Source organism: Lutjanus erythropterus, chromosome 8, assembly GCF_056507025.1.
Source record: "Lutjanus erythropterus isolate fLutEry1 chromosome 8, fLutEry1.hap2, whole genome shotgun sequence".
Classification (NCBI taxonomy): domain Eukaryota; kingdom Metazoa; phylum Chordata; class Actinopteri; order Lutjaniformes; family Lutjanidae; genus Lutjanus; species Lutjanus erythropterus.
The window spans coordinates 25,137,528-25,150,860 of NC_139324.1; the positions used below are offsets into that span (position 1 = coordinate 25,137,528).

Genomic DNA, 13,333 nt, shown 5'->3' on the forward strand with positions numbered 1-13,333 from the left:
ACTGTAAAAAAAAATCAAACAGGACCTGGAATCCTTTCTCATTAACTTAACATACATGTTTTATTTAATCAAGTTGATCAAAGCTACTACAAGGACTTTTTAACTGGTCATGAGTCCCAGTTTCTGATGCCTCTATATGACCTACATAAGCAAACCAGACCATCGGCAAGAAGATCAGCTGTTTCTGTATGGTTATTAATGCCTGCAGGTCAGATTCTCCTTGAAATCAGATAAAACGAGCCTGTGTTTACATTTTTGTAGTCAAAGTTACAGTGAGTTTTATGTACGCCAGTTAAAAAGAAGCAGGGGGAGATTTTACGTGATTTTTTTTGTTTGTTTTTTGTACTTACTTTTACTGACATAAGAATAACAGTTTAAGGGAACAGGGTGTAATTTCAAGTTGATTTAATCCACAAAAGTAGACTGCTATCTCTAAAGCAGACAGCTGAATGAAGCTCATTCAAAACATTACTTCAGCTACAACTGAAGTACATTTATTTTACAGTGTATTTGGGTTCCACGAGTCTCTTTGGTAACTTAAAAACACTGGAGAACAATGTGGTTTCAGTTCTACTTCACTGATAAGACATCTGAAGAGAAAGCGTTGGCCTGAAGATAAAAATGTCCTTTCTTCCATGTGATGATCACACTCATTTTAGGAAGAAAAGCTTGATGTGACACTGCTTAGAAAGCTTGATAAGTTTTCTTTGCTGCAGATTGTCGCCCTTGAGCCACAGAGAAGAAAAATGTCAAACACAAGCAAAGTTTAAGACACATTTGGAAAAGCAGTTCAGAAGCTCTCAGCCTCATACGGTGTGGAAAATTAACCATCTTTTCAATTTATGTCTTTCACAGATACAATTTAATTATTCGCTTAACATTTAAAGCTGTCTTATGACAGGAGATTCAACTAATCAAATAACGGCAAATTATGGACTCAACTTTGAACGCTGTGTCTGTTCTTCTTGGAGTCGAATCCTGAAAAAAAAAAAAGGGGGAAAGATTGTTTTTCCTTATGGAAACTCATGAACCTTCTAGTCAGAGTGTTTTGTATTCAGTGTGGTGGTCTTGTGGAAAAGGCCACAGAGGCTGGACGCAAACCAGATCCGAATCTTACATCATTGTTTTTGAGTGATTCAAGAAAAAGAGAGTTAATCACAGCTGACAGTGTTGAATGTGTCTTTAATTAAACATCTCGCTGGAGTTCAGCGGCTCAGCTGTTACTGACTCAGGGTTCGCTTGTGAACAAGTAGAGGCCTAAACCTTGTGTCAGATGTTAATCACTCGGTTATAGTGAAGACTTCACGATAAGATCTTTGGATCGATCCTGCTCTCTACTCGCACAATGTAGTGTGATTAGGGCTGAGTATTGTTTGGATTTTAACAATTCCGACTCAGATTCTGATCCCGCTTATTGATTGCGGTTCTTAACGAGTTCGATTCTTTGAGTGTCGTCCTCCTTTCTTCACAGCAGAGTTGAGTGAAAAGCTAAATATCACGGATAAATGTTAACAGCTGAAACATTGAGCTAACGTTAGCTTTATAATCATGACATTGGTGGTCTCTTTTATGGTTTCTTGAATATTTGCGGCTTCTTAGGCTACTTTATTGTAACAATAGAGAGTACTCTGTCCCAAGAATATTGCTAGACTCACAGTGTAATTAGACAAATGCAGTTGGAGATGGGAAGACATAAATGCATTAAGGGGAATCTCTTGGCGCTTCATGATTTGATTTAATTCCAATTTACAGCTGCAATGTGATCGTAATACGATCACCAATACATCTTCATGCATCAAAGTTTTAAGCCATGGGGTCTGGTCGTATTGCATCAATCTGCAGATGCTCATGCGAAGTCATCCTCAGCAAAAGTCAAGAAGTAACTTAGTTTAGAACGTAAAAACGCAAAAACTTACAGTCCATCTTACTGAATTCCTAGAGAACTGGATTTCAAATGTCTGATTATTTACTTTTATGCATCGATTCATAATCTTTCAAGTGAGAATCTCGGTGCATCTGAGAATTGATTAATTTCCTCCACCCCCTAGAATTGCATTCAACTCACATGTCTGTAGGTGCACACAACTATCCAGGGTGATGTACGGTAACACAAGTGAAATTTGTGTAGGAATCAATGAGCAGAATCAAAATTTAATTTTTGTAACATTCCTTTGATATCAGAATTTTGAAATCTATTCTTATTTGAATATGCTGGATGTATGTTTAGTTACTGTGAACACTACAGTAACATGACCGTCATTTGAATGAAAATGATTCTGCTATGCTAGCTAGCATTGTTCATGGTTATCTAAGATACTGACGTGATTATCAAAATGCTTAAGAACACAAAACAAATTCTAAATACTATTAAAACAAACACCAGCTAACTGTAAAAAATGAAGTAACTAGTTTAAGAATGAAAAATCACCAAGTTTGGGGGTGAAGGTAGTGTTACTGTATGCGTTGACAGGATTTAAAGAGACATGCAAGCTTATAAAAAGGACACGTTACACTGTTCAAGAAGAGAGTTCTCCAGTGATCCACAAACACAGGAGTTGGAAACTGTCTCTCATAATGATTTTTACACGTGTGTCTGTGAAGTGTCTCCGAGGTGTCGGCTGTCTTGCGCTCTTTAATGTTGTGCATTCCTCCTCCAGTTCCTCAGAACTAGGATGTCTGGAAAGTGTCTGATTATTTAGTTCACACATTAGCAGTGTTTGCTGTCACAGACACATGCGGTGGACTGCGTGCGCTGTGACCTTGCATCCTGAGTCTGTGGAGAGGAAAGACCCATGACAGCTGATGCTGTGCCAGCGGAGGTGTTTTTTGCGCTCTTGGAATCAACAAGTTGTCAAGTGATGGCAGAGCAATAACAGCGAGTCTGATAATTCCTCCCCCTCTGGTTTAAGTTGACTCATGGCGACGTTGTCCTCTGAGGCGAACAGAGGGTCATGCACATGCTCCTGTTTTCAAGAGAAAAACAGAGGACTGTGAGAATGAGTCACTGCAGAGAAGGTCAAAAGATGCTGAGAACAAAATTTGACTTAGCTGTTTTGTGTTTGTTTGCTTAAATGAAAGCATTCTCTTGTTAAAGGGATCATTCAGATTTTTTTCAGAGGGGTTGTATGAGGTACAGTAGAAGAGGGTTGACATGCTTCCAAATTGGAGAAGCAGCAGGAGTCCCAGTGAAGGAAGCTAAGCAGGGTCAACAGCAAAATGTTTTTTATCCAGCTAAAGAAATCAATATTAATTTGAGTGTACTCTTTATTTAGAATAGTTTTACCACCTTCCCTTGCTATCAGACAGCCTTTTCTCCAAACCAACTGGAGTCCATTGGTGAAATCATTCATTTTTACCTCATATAACACAGGAGTTGCTGGTCTTCCTCTGGATCTATCTGGTGTTTAAAAGTTTGTATTCGGCTTAACACAATAACACAAATAACCCAGCAGATGGAGGCTGATTGATTTTTTTTTTCTTTTTTTAAGATGGGCCTTATTTTAAGTGGTCAAAATACATTTTGCTGCTGAATCTGTTCACAGCAGTATATTGCTTAGCCTTCATGATTGTTCTCCTCTCTGCTTCTTCAAACTTGGGGTGTGTCAACCAGCATCTACTGTAGGTTATATACTGACTATCGAGTCAGTACCTCATACAACCCCACTTCAAATAATCAGAATTATCTCTATTAAGATGCCTTCCTGAGTCTGAAATGTTGTTCAGTCTAAATAAAGAATGCTCTTTTAACTTATCTAATCCCACATTTTTATGTCACCATCAATAATTCCTAAATTGCTTTTCGTCTTTGGTTTGCAATCATTAATTACACTGAATATCCTCCATAATGAGGTAGTTGCTGTCATAGTTGCATGATTTCTGGGCTTGTTTCCATTTGGCATAGGATATGACCGAGCATCTTCGGTAATTATACAGCAGATGATGAGGCCCCTACAGTACTTTTTGCAACTGTGCAGCTCTAAAGAAGAGACCCCTTTTTGCGTAGTTCAATCAAGATTTCATTCATCTCCTGCTTCCCATCCTGTTCCACTTTGTTTCCTCTGAAACCTCCCTCATCGCTCTCCCTTCTGGGTCTCCTTTCCTCTCTCATCTTCACTGCTTTTTGTTTCTCTCCAGCACTGCAGGTCTGCCAGAGCAGTCATGTTAATTTGTTGAGCTTAATAACTCCTCCGACAACAAAGAGGGCCATTGAGTATTGTGACACGAAAGATAGGAATAGAAGTTCCTGAGTGGGGATGCTTGTTCAAGCATGTGCCTTGGCCGTCACTTTTACTAAAAGCCTATTCACAGTTGAACAGAAGGGATGCAAGTGGGTGCGTGGGTGACTCTGAGTGTGTGTGTGTGTGTGTGTGTGTGTGTGTGTGTGTGTGTGTGTGTGTGTGTGTGTGTGTGTGTGTGTGTGTGTGTGTGCATGCAAGTTCACCCCTGTTAGAGAGATGTCACAGTCACACTGCCACATGGTAGAAGCAGGATGGCATTTAAATATCTGAAAATACCCTATATGCAAAACAACACAGGCTTGCAGATATGCACAAGCAGCTGAACCCTGGTCATGTATAAAATATGCCGAAGACACAATCTGGTCTTTTTTATTTGCAAGACTTCCCAAAACCACCCACGATTTTCAAGGTTAAACTGCCAAATACATGCATAATAAGGTCTAATTTTCTCTCCAGTGTTACAATATGTTGGCATCAATGCATGTGCATGGAGTGCAGAGGTGATATTTGCCAGCGGAGCGGCAGTCTCTATCAGTGTTTTGTTCACAGTCAGATGATTGTTCCAGAAGGCCTCTGGGAAATAATAGGTTGGCAAAAGCAAAGAGCCCCTGCAGCTGATGGACATGCACTCACTCATTCAACAGGCATTCAGCCCCTCTGCAGGATTTTCTGCTATCTACAGTAAACTACATTACAGCGCTCTGTATGACCACATTTGCCACGGCACCAAAAACACTGCGCGCGCCTTTACTCACTATCACATGAGCAGGGGACATTGATTAAATAGTCAATAATGTTTTCCCGGAATGACCTACTTTCTCTCGCCAGTCCTGTGTAAGCAAGTAAATAGATCATAATGCAGTCATTGAACAGTGTGATTGCTCTGCACAGAATCATGCCTGTGGCAGAGAGGACTCTATGCTACATGAAGCTAATGTCTCTACTCTGTGATGACCAGGATCTGGGCCACAGGATTAGAGCCATGAGGTGGCGAACAGGGTTAAATGCTAGGGTCAGTTGCAGAAGTTGCACTGTGGGCTTTGACTGAGAGCATACTTGCCAACACCCCTGATTTTCCAGTTTTTCGTTGTCCTTTTTCTGGTTTCCTCCCAGGGCCCATATTTCTGTCAATTTATTACAAATTTCTACCACTGTACAGCATACATACGCCCTACAACCCCAAAAGTCTACAGTTTGAGAAGCCTTCAAACTCATTGATCTGTTAATCAAACTGGACTTCCTGGATCACATTTGATTTCCCACTAGTACCTAAAGCACCACCAGTTCAGCCCTTTGCATCGGTTTGACATTAAGCTGTTTTCGGTCTGAACGCCTGCTTAAGCTGTGCAGACAGTGTACAGTTTCAGCCCATTTTTGACCTGATGTTTGAGTTGCATGACTCATTTTAAAGTCAAGCTTAATTTCAGCTTCATCAGGCATTGTCTGCTGTCAGTGTATGGGGAAGCGAAGACCAATCAACTGCTACTGAACGACCATCGGATGGTCAGATGAATTTCTGACATGTTAGAAATTTTGGGCAGGCTCATGCAGAGTTGAGTCAGTTCCCTGATGTCAGTGTCTTTTTTTCTCACTGCACCTGCACAAAGTGGCAAACAGAGCAAAATGACTTGTCATATGGATGGAAAATATGGACAGTAAAATACAGCTAGCTTACCTCCAATTCTCTCTGCAAAGTGAACAAGCCATGCTGTCCACATTTTTAAGGAAATACTGTCTGAAAGTGTGGGCACATTCTCATCAGAGTCATCATTAAATCTCACCATTCTCTTTGATGGCAGGCTTTTCAGGAGGCTATGGTTAGACATTTGGTTGATTGAGAGGTGTCTCAGACTATTGAGGTCAGTAAGCCAAGTGGTGTTTGCTTCTTGATTGCCCTATTGTCAACTTCAGTGTTCCTACTTTTTGTTCTATTTTAAATTTGTTGGCTTGGATAACTGACAAGTAGTAAATCCAGGCATCAGAGTCTCTCTTCAGATTTGTCAAAGATGCCACAGTGATATTTTTCTATCAGAGACGAGGGTGAGGAGGTGCGTCAGCTAAGGTGTTTGGTTCTTTCAAGAAGATGTATTCCTTCTTCCTGCTTGTGCAAGTATTGTTTCCAAGTTTCATCTTATTTAATCATTCAGGAGCTCCATGTGACTTAAGTTCAGATGTGAAAGTAGTTAGGTGAAATGAGAAGAAATAACGGGGCCTCCAGCTAATTTCCCTGTAAGATCATCTGTGAGGAGTGAGAGCAGAATGCATTAGTCTGCTTTTCAACTGTGGGAGCCTGCAGGATTGAGCTGTTGGCTGTGTGCCCACTGAGTGTATTCAACCCTCCACAGATAGCTCTTTGTCCTCGGCGCTTTTACGCAGCTGCTAAACAACCGTAAGACAAAAGCATCTGGGGTACCCCAGCACACCAATGAGAAATGTTCACCATATGAAGAGCTGTGCCAGACAGCCTGAGACCAATTGGATGCAGCCAAATGCTACGCTTGGGATGAATTAAGCAGGAATTTAAATGAATACCCATTATGTGTAAAATGCCATTTAAGATACTGACCGATGTTTTTGTGATAATGCTGTCCTTTAGACATATTTCTTCATGGTTTTGTTTTGGTTCTTATCTAAGATGTTGCAGTAAATGCACATGATTTCTCTGAGCTGATGTTGTTGTGATGTGGTTCTGCATGTGACACCATGCAGAGTTAGAGGCCACTGGACAGACACACACACACACACACTCTCTCTCTCACTCTCTCTCTCTCCTGCCAGGAATCACTTTCCTGCCCAAGAAGAAAAGGTTTCCAAGGGAGAGTTTTCATTGTCTGCTTATTATCCTCCAGAGAAAGGCTTGATCGGCAGGAAGAGGCACTTCTGCCAAGCAGATGAAAATCTGCAAGAGCTGAGCTTTAATAAAGCGACAGCTGCAGGAAACCCAATAGCTGAGGGAGAGTGTTTGCTCCACAGACTGTTTGGGGGTTTGAGAAGACAGATTTCAATTTGACTAAACTGTTCAAAAAAATTAAATCTATTCAACTTGAACCCACAAAACTCAGTCATTCAGTGTCTGTGATGCTTTTACCAGACACACAACTCATGGTTTTTAAGGTTTTAGTGTCATTTACTGCTCACTCTTAGAATTAAAGGTGCTAACTAGAACTGGAAAAGGTTCTTTGGCTTGTCCGGCTAGAGAAACCCTTTTTTTTGTTCTGATAGAACCTTTTGTAAAGCTTCCATTCTACTGAGAACCTAAACATGTGTGAAAGATTTCATCCAGAACCCTCTGTGGTGTTCTGCAGAAAACCCTTCACTGGAAATTCTTCCATTCCATTTTCGTAGGGTGCTAACAAGAACCTGCCTATGGGATTCTACCGTGAGCCTTTTTAAATTCCAAGGCTTTTATCAAGAAGAACCCTTTTATACTCCAAGTGTTTTATCTGGGACATATGTGGAGGGTGTTCTACTGAGAACCTTTTTATATTCCACAGGTGTTATCTAGAACCCACTTAAGAGGTTCTACCAGGAACCCTTTTATATTATGGTACAAAGAACCCTTGACAAAAAAGTTCTTCAAGGATTTTAAGAATCCTTGAAGAACTCTTTCTTCCAAAAAGTGACAGGGATCTTAATGGTAACCCTTAGTCTTATAAAGAACCCTTGACACGTCCTTCAAAAAAGGGTTCTTCATAAGGCAATGGTTCTGAGAAGCACCTCAGCTCTTAAGGAGGAACTCTTTATAGAACCCTTATGTCTAAGAGTGTAGGTTCACTTCAGAGAAAAATACTAGCTAACGGCAGCTTCAGGGGAGAGGAAATCCCAGATGTTTCTGTCTGAAAAACAGCTTGACCCTGTAACCACACACAGACCAGAGGAGAGATCAAGTTAGCGGTGTTAATATTACATCTACACCACTGAGAGGCCTCATAAGTCATCTTAGCTTCTGACCTCTACTCTATGGGAAAACAATACTGTAACAATAGAGTGGCCACAGCTGAAAGTAGAAGATTGATGTTGTGAAGGAACGTAGCATCTGAAATGTAAAGTAAAATGTAAAGTTTCTATTGGTCCTGTTTGTTCTTTCTGGGCAGGTTCATTTAAATTTTCCAAAACAATACAAGAACATAATTTTTTGTATTTATTGTTTTTAAAGTATTTGGATTTGCGATATGGCATGTAGGGATGTCACAGTGAATACCAATGAAATTCCATGATTTTCCCCACAACTCCAAAACAGTCCAGTCCAATCCAGTTCACAATCTCAAAAGAGAGACAACTCAAAAGGTTTTCCACCACAGATTCCCATGAAAAAACAAAACAAACAGTTACTCAAGGTACCCTTGATCAGTTGGACAGTAACTTAGCCAGGTTTGCAAAATTCACCTGAGCTCTGCTAGGACACTGGAAAGTCCTGAGGCAGCACTGATGGGAAATACACAATCCAACATTTGAAGACAAAGTACTAGGGAGATAAATTGAGGCAAATATGTTTTTATTTAGGAACTAGACGGTCTCTTAATGTTTTATCAGAGCCGGGGTTGTGTGCAATATGCACCACGTGTGTCCATCTACGGACACATCCACATGATTTCAGTGACGGCATGTGCACAGAATACATTCCTGAGAGTGTAAATGTTTAGACACTGATGATGATGAAGTGACTGCGTCACATCAGAAGGTGCCATAAATGGGTTTGCACAGTAGATGCTTTCTAATGCCCAGGATAATGGACAAAATGCCATTACGGTCTCTGCTGTTGGAAAACTGCCTATCAGTGCTCAAAGCAATAATGTAATGGAGTGACCCACTCTCACAGAGGTCAGCCAGGGGGAGAGTATAAACCAACCACTAGAGAGATTAGCTTCCATCTTTCTTTTCTGATAAACTGTTTTTCCACTTATTGTTAAGCACTTGTGGTCCACGTCTTAACTGCTTCTATCGTGAATCAGAGGACAAACACGTCTATGTGGGGGTGGACGTGTCAGGTTCAGGTTACTCTGTCCTTCCAGGATCCAGCCCCAGGACGCAGGGCTTTGAGACACGAGAGGAGAGCCTGGTGGAACAATGACATTATAGTGATCTCTGTATCATCTGCTCTGTTGTCATAGTGCTGACAGTGAATCCCGCCACGGTGGGGACTGACCGGCTGGTCTGTGGAGCAGGAGGAGGTTTCTGCTCCTTTCCTCTAATGAGAGTTGGGTGGGGTGGGGGTGGTGGTGCTGGAGGGTATGAAAAGGGTAAAGTCTTGGGTCAGGGGTGAGAGGTTGGCAGCATGAGGTGGAAGACAATAGGACTGGCGGGAGCGACGCAGAGAAAGAGATCCCAGCAGCTGGGACAGACAGGAGGGTGGGGGCTATTCATGGGAAGCAACCCCAAGATTAGCTGGAGAGTCTCGTCTGATGTCTCCATGTCTCTGTGCTTTATTATGTCTCTATTGTGTGTGTGTGAGTGTGCGTGTGTGTGTGTGTGTGTGTGTGTGTGTGTGTGTGTGTGTGTGTGTGTGTGTGTGTGTGTGTTCATATGCCCTCTGCAACAAGTAGGAAAATGAAAGACTCCAGCCCTGTGTTGTTTGCCATCGCAGCAGCTGAAGTGTGAGAATGTTTGAGTTGTGGACGTCCTCATGACATATGTGAGACATCAAATAAGAAATCTTTTGCTTGCAAACAATTTCCTGGATTATCCTTCACTATTTTTACATTTGATGTTCTTTTCACATTAAGGGAATAATGAATAACACCAGCATGATTGTGTTGCATCTTTTGCCAACAGACTATTCATGATTCAGTCAAGATATTACACACACATCTGTAATTCAAGACAAAACAAACAACCTACTTATATCCTTGATTCAAACTGATGACTGTCCAGTCACTCAAGTAGTATAAAAGGCAACTCAGTGCTAAATATAAAAATGCTGACTGTGATAGGAGTTGTATTTAAAGGATTAACATTAAGGGAAGCCCCGGTGGGATTTATTTGTACTCTCAGTGCAGTTTAATGGACCGTCGTGCATTTGATTTGGCCTTGGGAGGTGCTCAGTATCAGACTGATTGCAGAGTGGGTGCAGTTTATGGTTAAAGTGTGCAGAGAGAGATAGATATGCAGATTAAATCAGATTAAAAGGACAGCTACACCTTAGGGGACCATGATTACACGAAGGAGCTCTAAACAGGCTATAATAAATGTATTTAAATTAACAATGGAGCACATGACTAACTGTATGCTAAAGTTGTCACTCATAGTGACAGACACAGAGGGATAATAATAATCACTTCTCTTTGGTTGGAATAAATGTAGTCTTACTGCACATTTGCCTAACTTTGTAGTAATATTAGGTGACATAAATATCTGGAGTGGGAGAGAAACATTGCTGTAGCAAAACAAAAATTGTTTGTGGCTGATATAGCTTTGTGGTGTTCAACAGTCTTTACATCTTTCAGTGTCTCCAACAACAATGGTTGAACTGTTTGAAACAAGGAGTTTTTTGTGTTTTTAAAAGATGAATGATGCTGGAAGCCCTACTCAACCATCAACAAGGGTTGGATATCATTTAAAAAAATATGATGTACCAATATCAGTACCCTTGAAGCGATACTGATACCAGTGAGTACTTCATTCAGTACTTTTTTCAAAGGTTCTTCTTTACGAAGAACACTTGCAGTGATTGGCTGTGACAAAACTGTATAGATGTTCATTTTTTTTCTTGATCTGGGTACCAACAGGTATCATTTAACTAGAGAAGTTTCAGTGCTATGTGTTACAGGGTTATTTCAATCAATACCTTAAAGATAAAGAGTACTGATACCCAGCCCAACCATCATGCATATCTTATTAAACCACTTTAACATCCATGTAAACAGTTATTTTGGAATCTCTAATCAGAATTCAATCAGCTTGAAGAAATACTGTCTGTGTAACTGCAGCAACTGTTTTGGTTTTGTTGCTTCCACTTCAGGAAAAAAAACAATTCCCTGTAAAGTTAACTGATGATCATAGTGGAACATTTAGCAACTTAACAGCCAGATATTTCCCTCAGGAGTTGGTGGAGACTAAAACAGAATGAATGAATTTTTGACTTGCACTCATTCTGGTGGCCAAAAAAATGGCTATGCTAATATGATAATGCTAACATTGCTCCAGATATGCTAGATGTGTAAATATGTTATTTTTGGCTAAAACGTTTGCCTTATGAACTCCTCCTCCTTATGAAGCTTGTCTGTTCCAGAGAAACTTCTGAATGATCTTTGTTATTTCAATTGCAGAAATAAAACTGTGTTTCTCAGATTTTTCTTACAGACAAACTGCTCAGGGGTAGCTGGGTATTTTCATTACCCTCCACTTCTCAGCAGACTATAATTACAATATATATTGAACAGACAAGAGGTCATTATGTAGCATTATTCTAAACGGATAATGGAGAGGTGTTTGCTTGCAGTACCTCTTGGCTGGTTCATTGGCTCCATAATGTAAGCGTTGCAGACCACAAAGACAGCCGAGCCTCTTCCAGACCACTATCATTAAAATATTTATTGCAGCAAAAACAAACAATTATGCAAAAAGACCCTTACTTTTCTGCATAATGGCAGAAGTTCATGGCCTGTTTGTGGGGTTTGTGGGGTACAACTACTATAAACGCCTCCTCTCTGTATCACTTTCTTTTTCACTCCCGTCCAGGTTTCTGTTTCTGTTTCCTGGCACTGATTTACTCTTTTGACTCCCGACTGAAATTATGAAATTCTTAGTCTTCTGGTTTTGATGTTGCATTGGTTTTCTGTCCGGCCAAGCCATGATGGCAGTTTCCAAGGTACTGTAAGCTCACAAGCCTGGTTAATACAAAGCATCTGTGTATTTCACTCTCACTGCAGCCACATTGGCTGCAGAGGTGCCAGAGAGTCAGGGTTGTGAAGTCATTTTTAGAGGAAAAACATGGCTGCCAGGCATCCCTGAGTGAGTGTAGCTCCATTTCCAGAGCTAACACGATAACACAAACATGTAATTAGAGGAGTGCTGAGTCAGACACCATGGGCATTGTTTGGTCAAACACTTGTAATTACACTGGAGAGAAAAATACTCTCTGGAAAATGTACAATGGAAGAAACCCCAACATAAAGTATATCTCTATTAGAAATGGTTGGAATCGAATAGCAGAGTTGGATTTCCGCTGTTGTGTTGCAAGAATTTAAGTGTTAAAAAAAATGTTGGTCAGTAGGATGACATTTCGCAACACAAACGGAGGCGGGGGTTGGTTTTAAGATTTGATTTTTGAAGATAGGAAATGGCAGGTCATAAAGATGGTGTCTTTGGTTCAAAAAGTCCTCAGACAAAAACTTGGACTGTTAAACTCTCAGCTGGTTGAGAGAACAATCATCTACCCACAACTAGAATTTAGAGTTAGTAGTTCAATTTCACCAGCTACTTGTAAAAATGTCACTTTAAACATCGATGAATGTCATTTTTAAAAACGCTTACAAGCCGTGATAGCTGTGCATCTTTGATTTCTAGACATTGTGGATAGAAACCAGGGAGAATTTGCTTCTCTTCTTTTTCACATGAGGTAGTAATTACAAAAATCTTCTTGATTGGACATAATCTTGGTCTGTAGGATTTTTTTCAACACTTTCTGGCATTTTGTAGATCAAGTCAGCATTGGTTGGGGCTGAATAGTCAGAAAATTTAAATAATTTGGGGCTTTAGAAAGAGCTGAGCTCACCAGACCTCTGTAGCCTGCTTCTCGTCTCTGCTTGAGGCTATAAGCTGGAAGCTATATGGACACAGTCAGCAGTTAAGTTGCACTGTGGGTAATGTATATGCCAGGTTCCGCTGCATCTGCCTCTGCATCTGTTTTAGACTACCCAGTTCCACAATGTTACAGGACAGTAATGTTAAAATGGTGGAGTGTCTTTTTAAAAAGATAGTTTGAATTATTTGAAGAGGGGTTGTATGAGGTTAATAGTCAGTGCATTACCCAGATGGCAGCAATATCATTTGAAATGTAGATTATGTTTGGAATATTTTCACTGCTTTCCCTTGCTGTCAGACAGCCTTTTCTGACAAGAAACTGCTGTTATATAAGCCAAATATCACGCTCTTCA

The 13,333-nt window shown here is 40.5% G+C and overlaps 1 protein-coding gene across 1 annotated transcript in view; it reads left to right on the plus strand.

The window, feature by feature from the left end:
• The window catches only part of gpm6bb (glycoprotein M6Bb), a 48,081-nt gene that overhangs the window by 3,365 nt on the left and 31,383 nt on the right, over positions 1–13,333 (plus strand). The gene's annotated exons all lie outside the window — the stretch shown is intronic.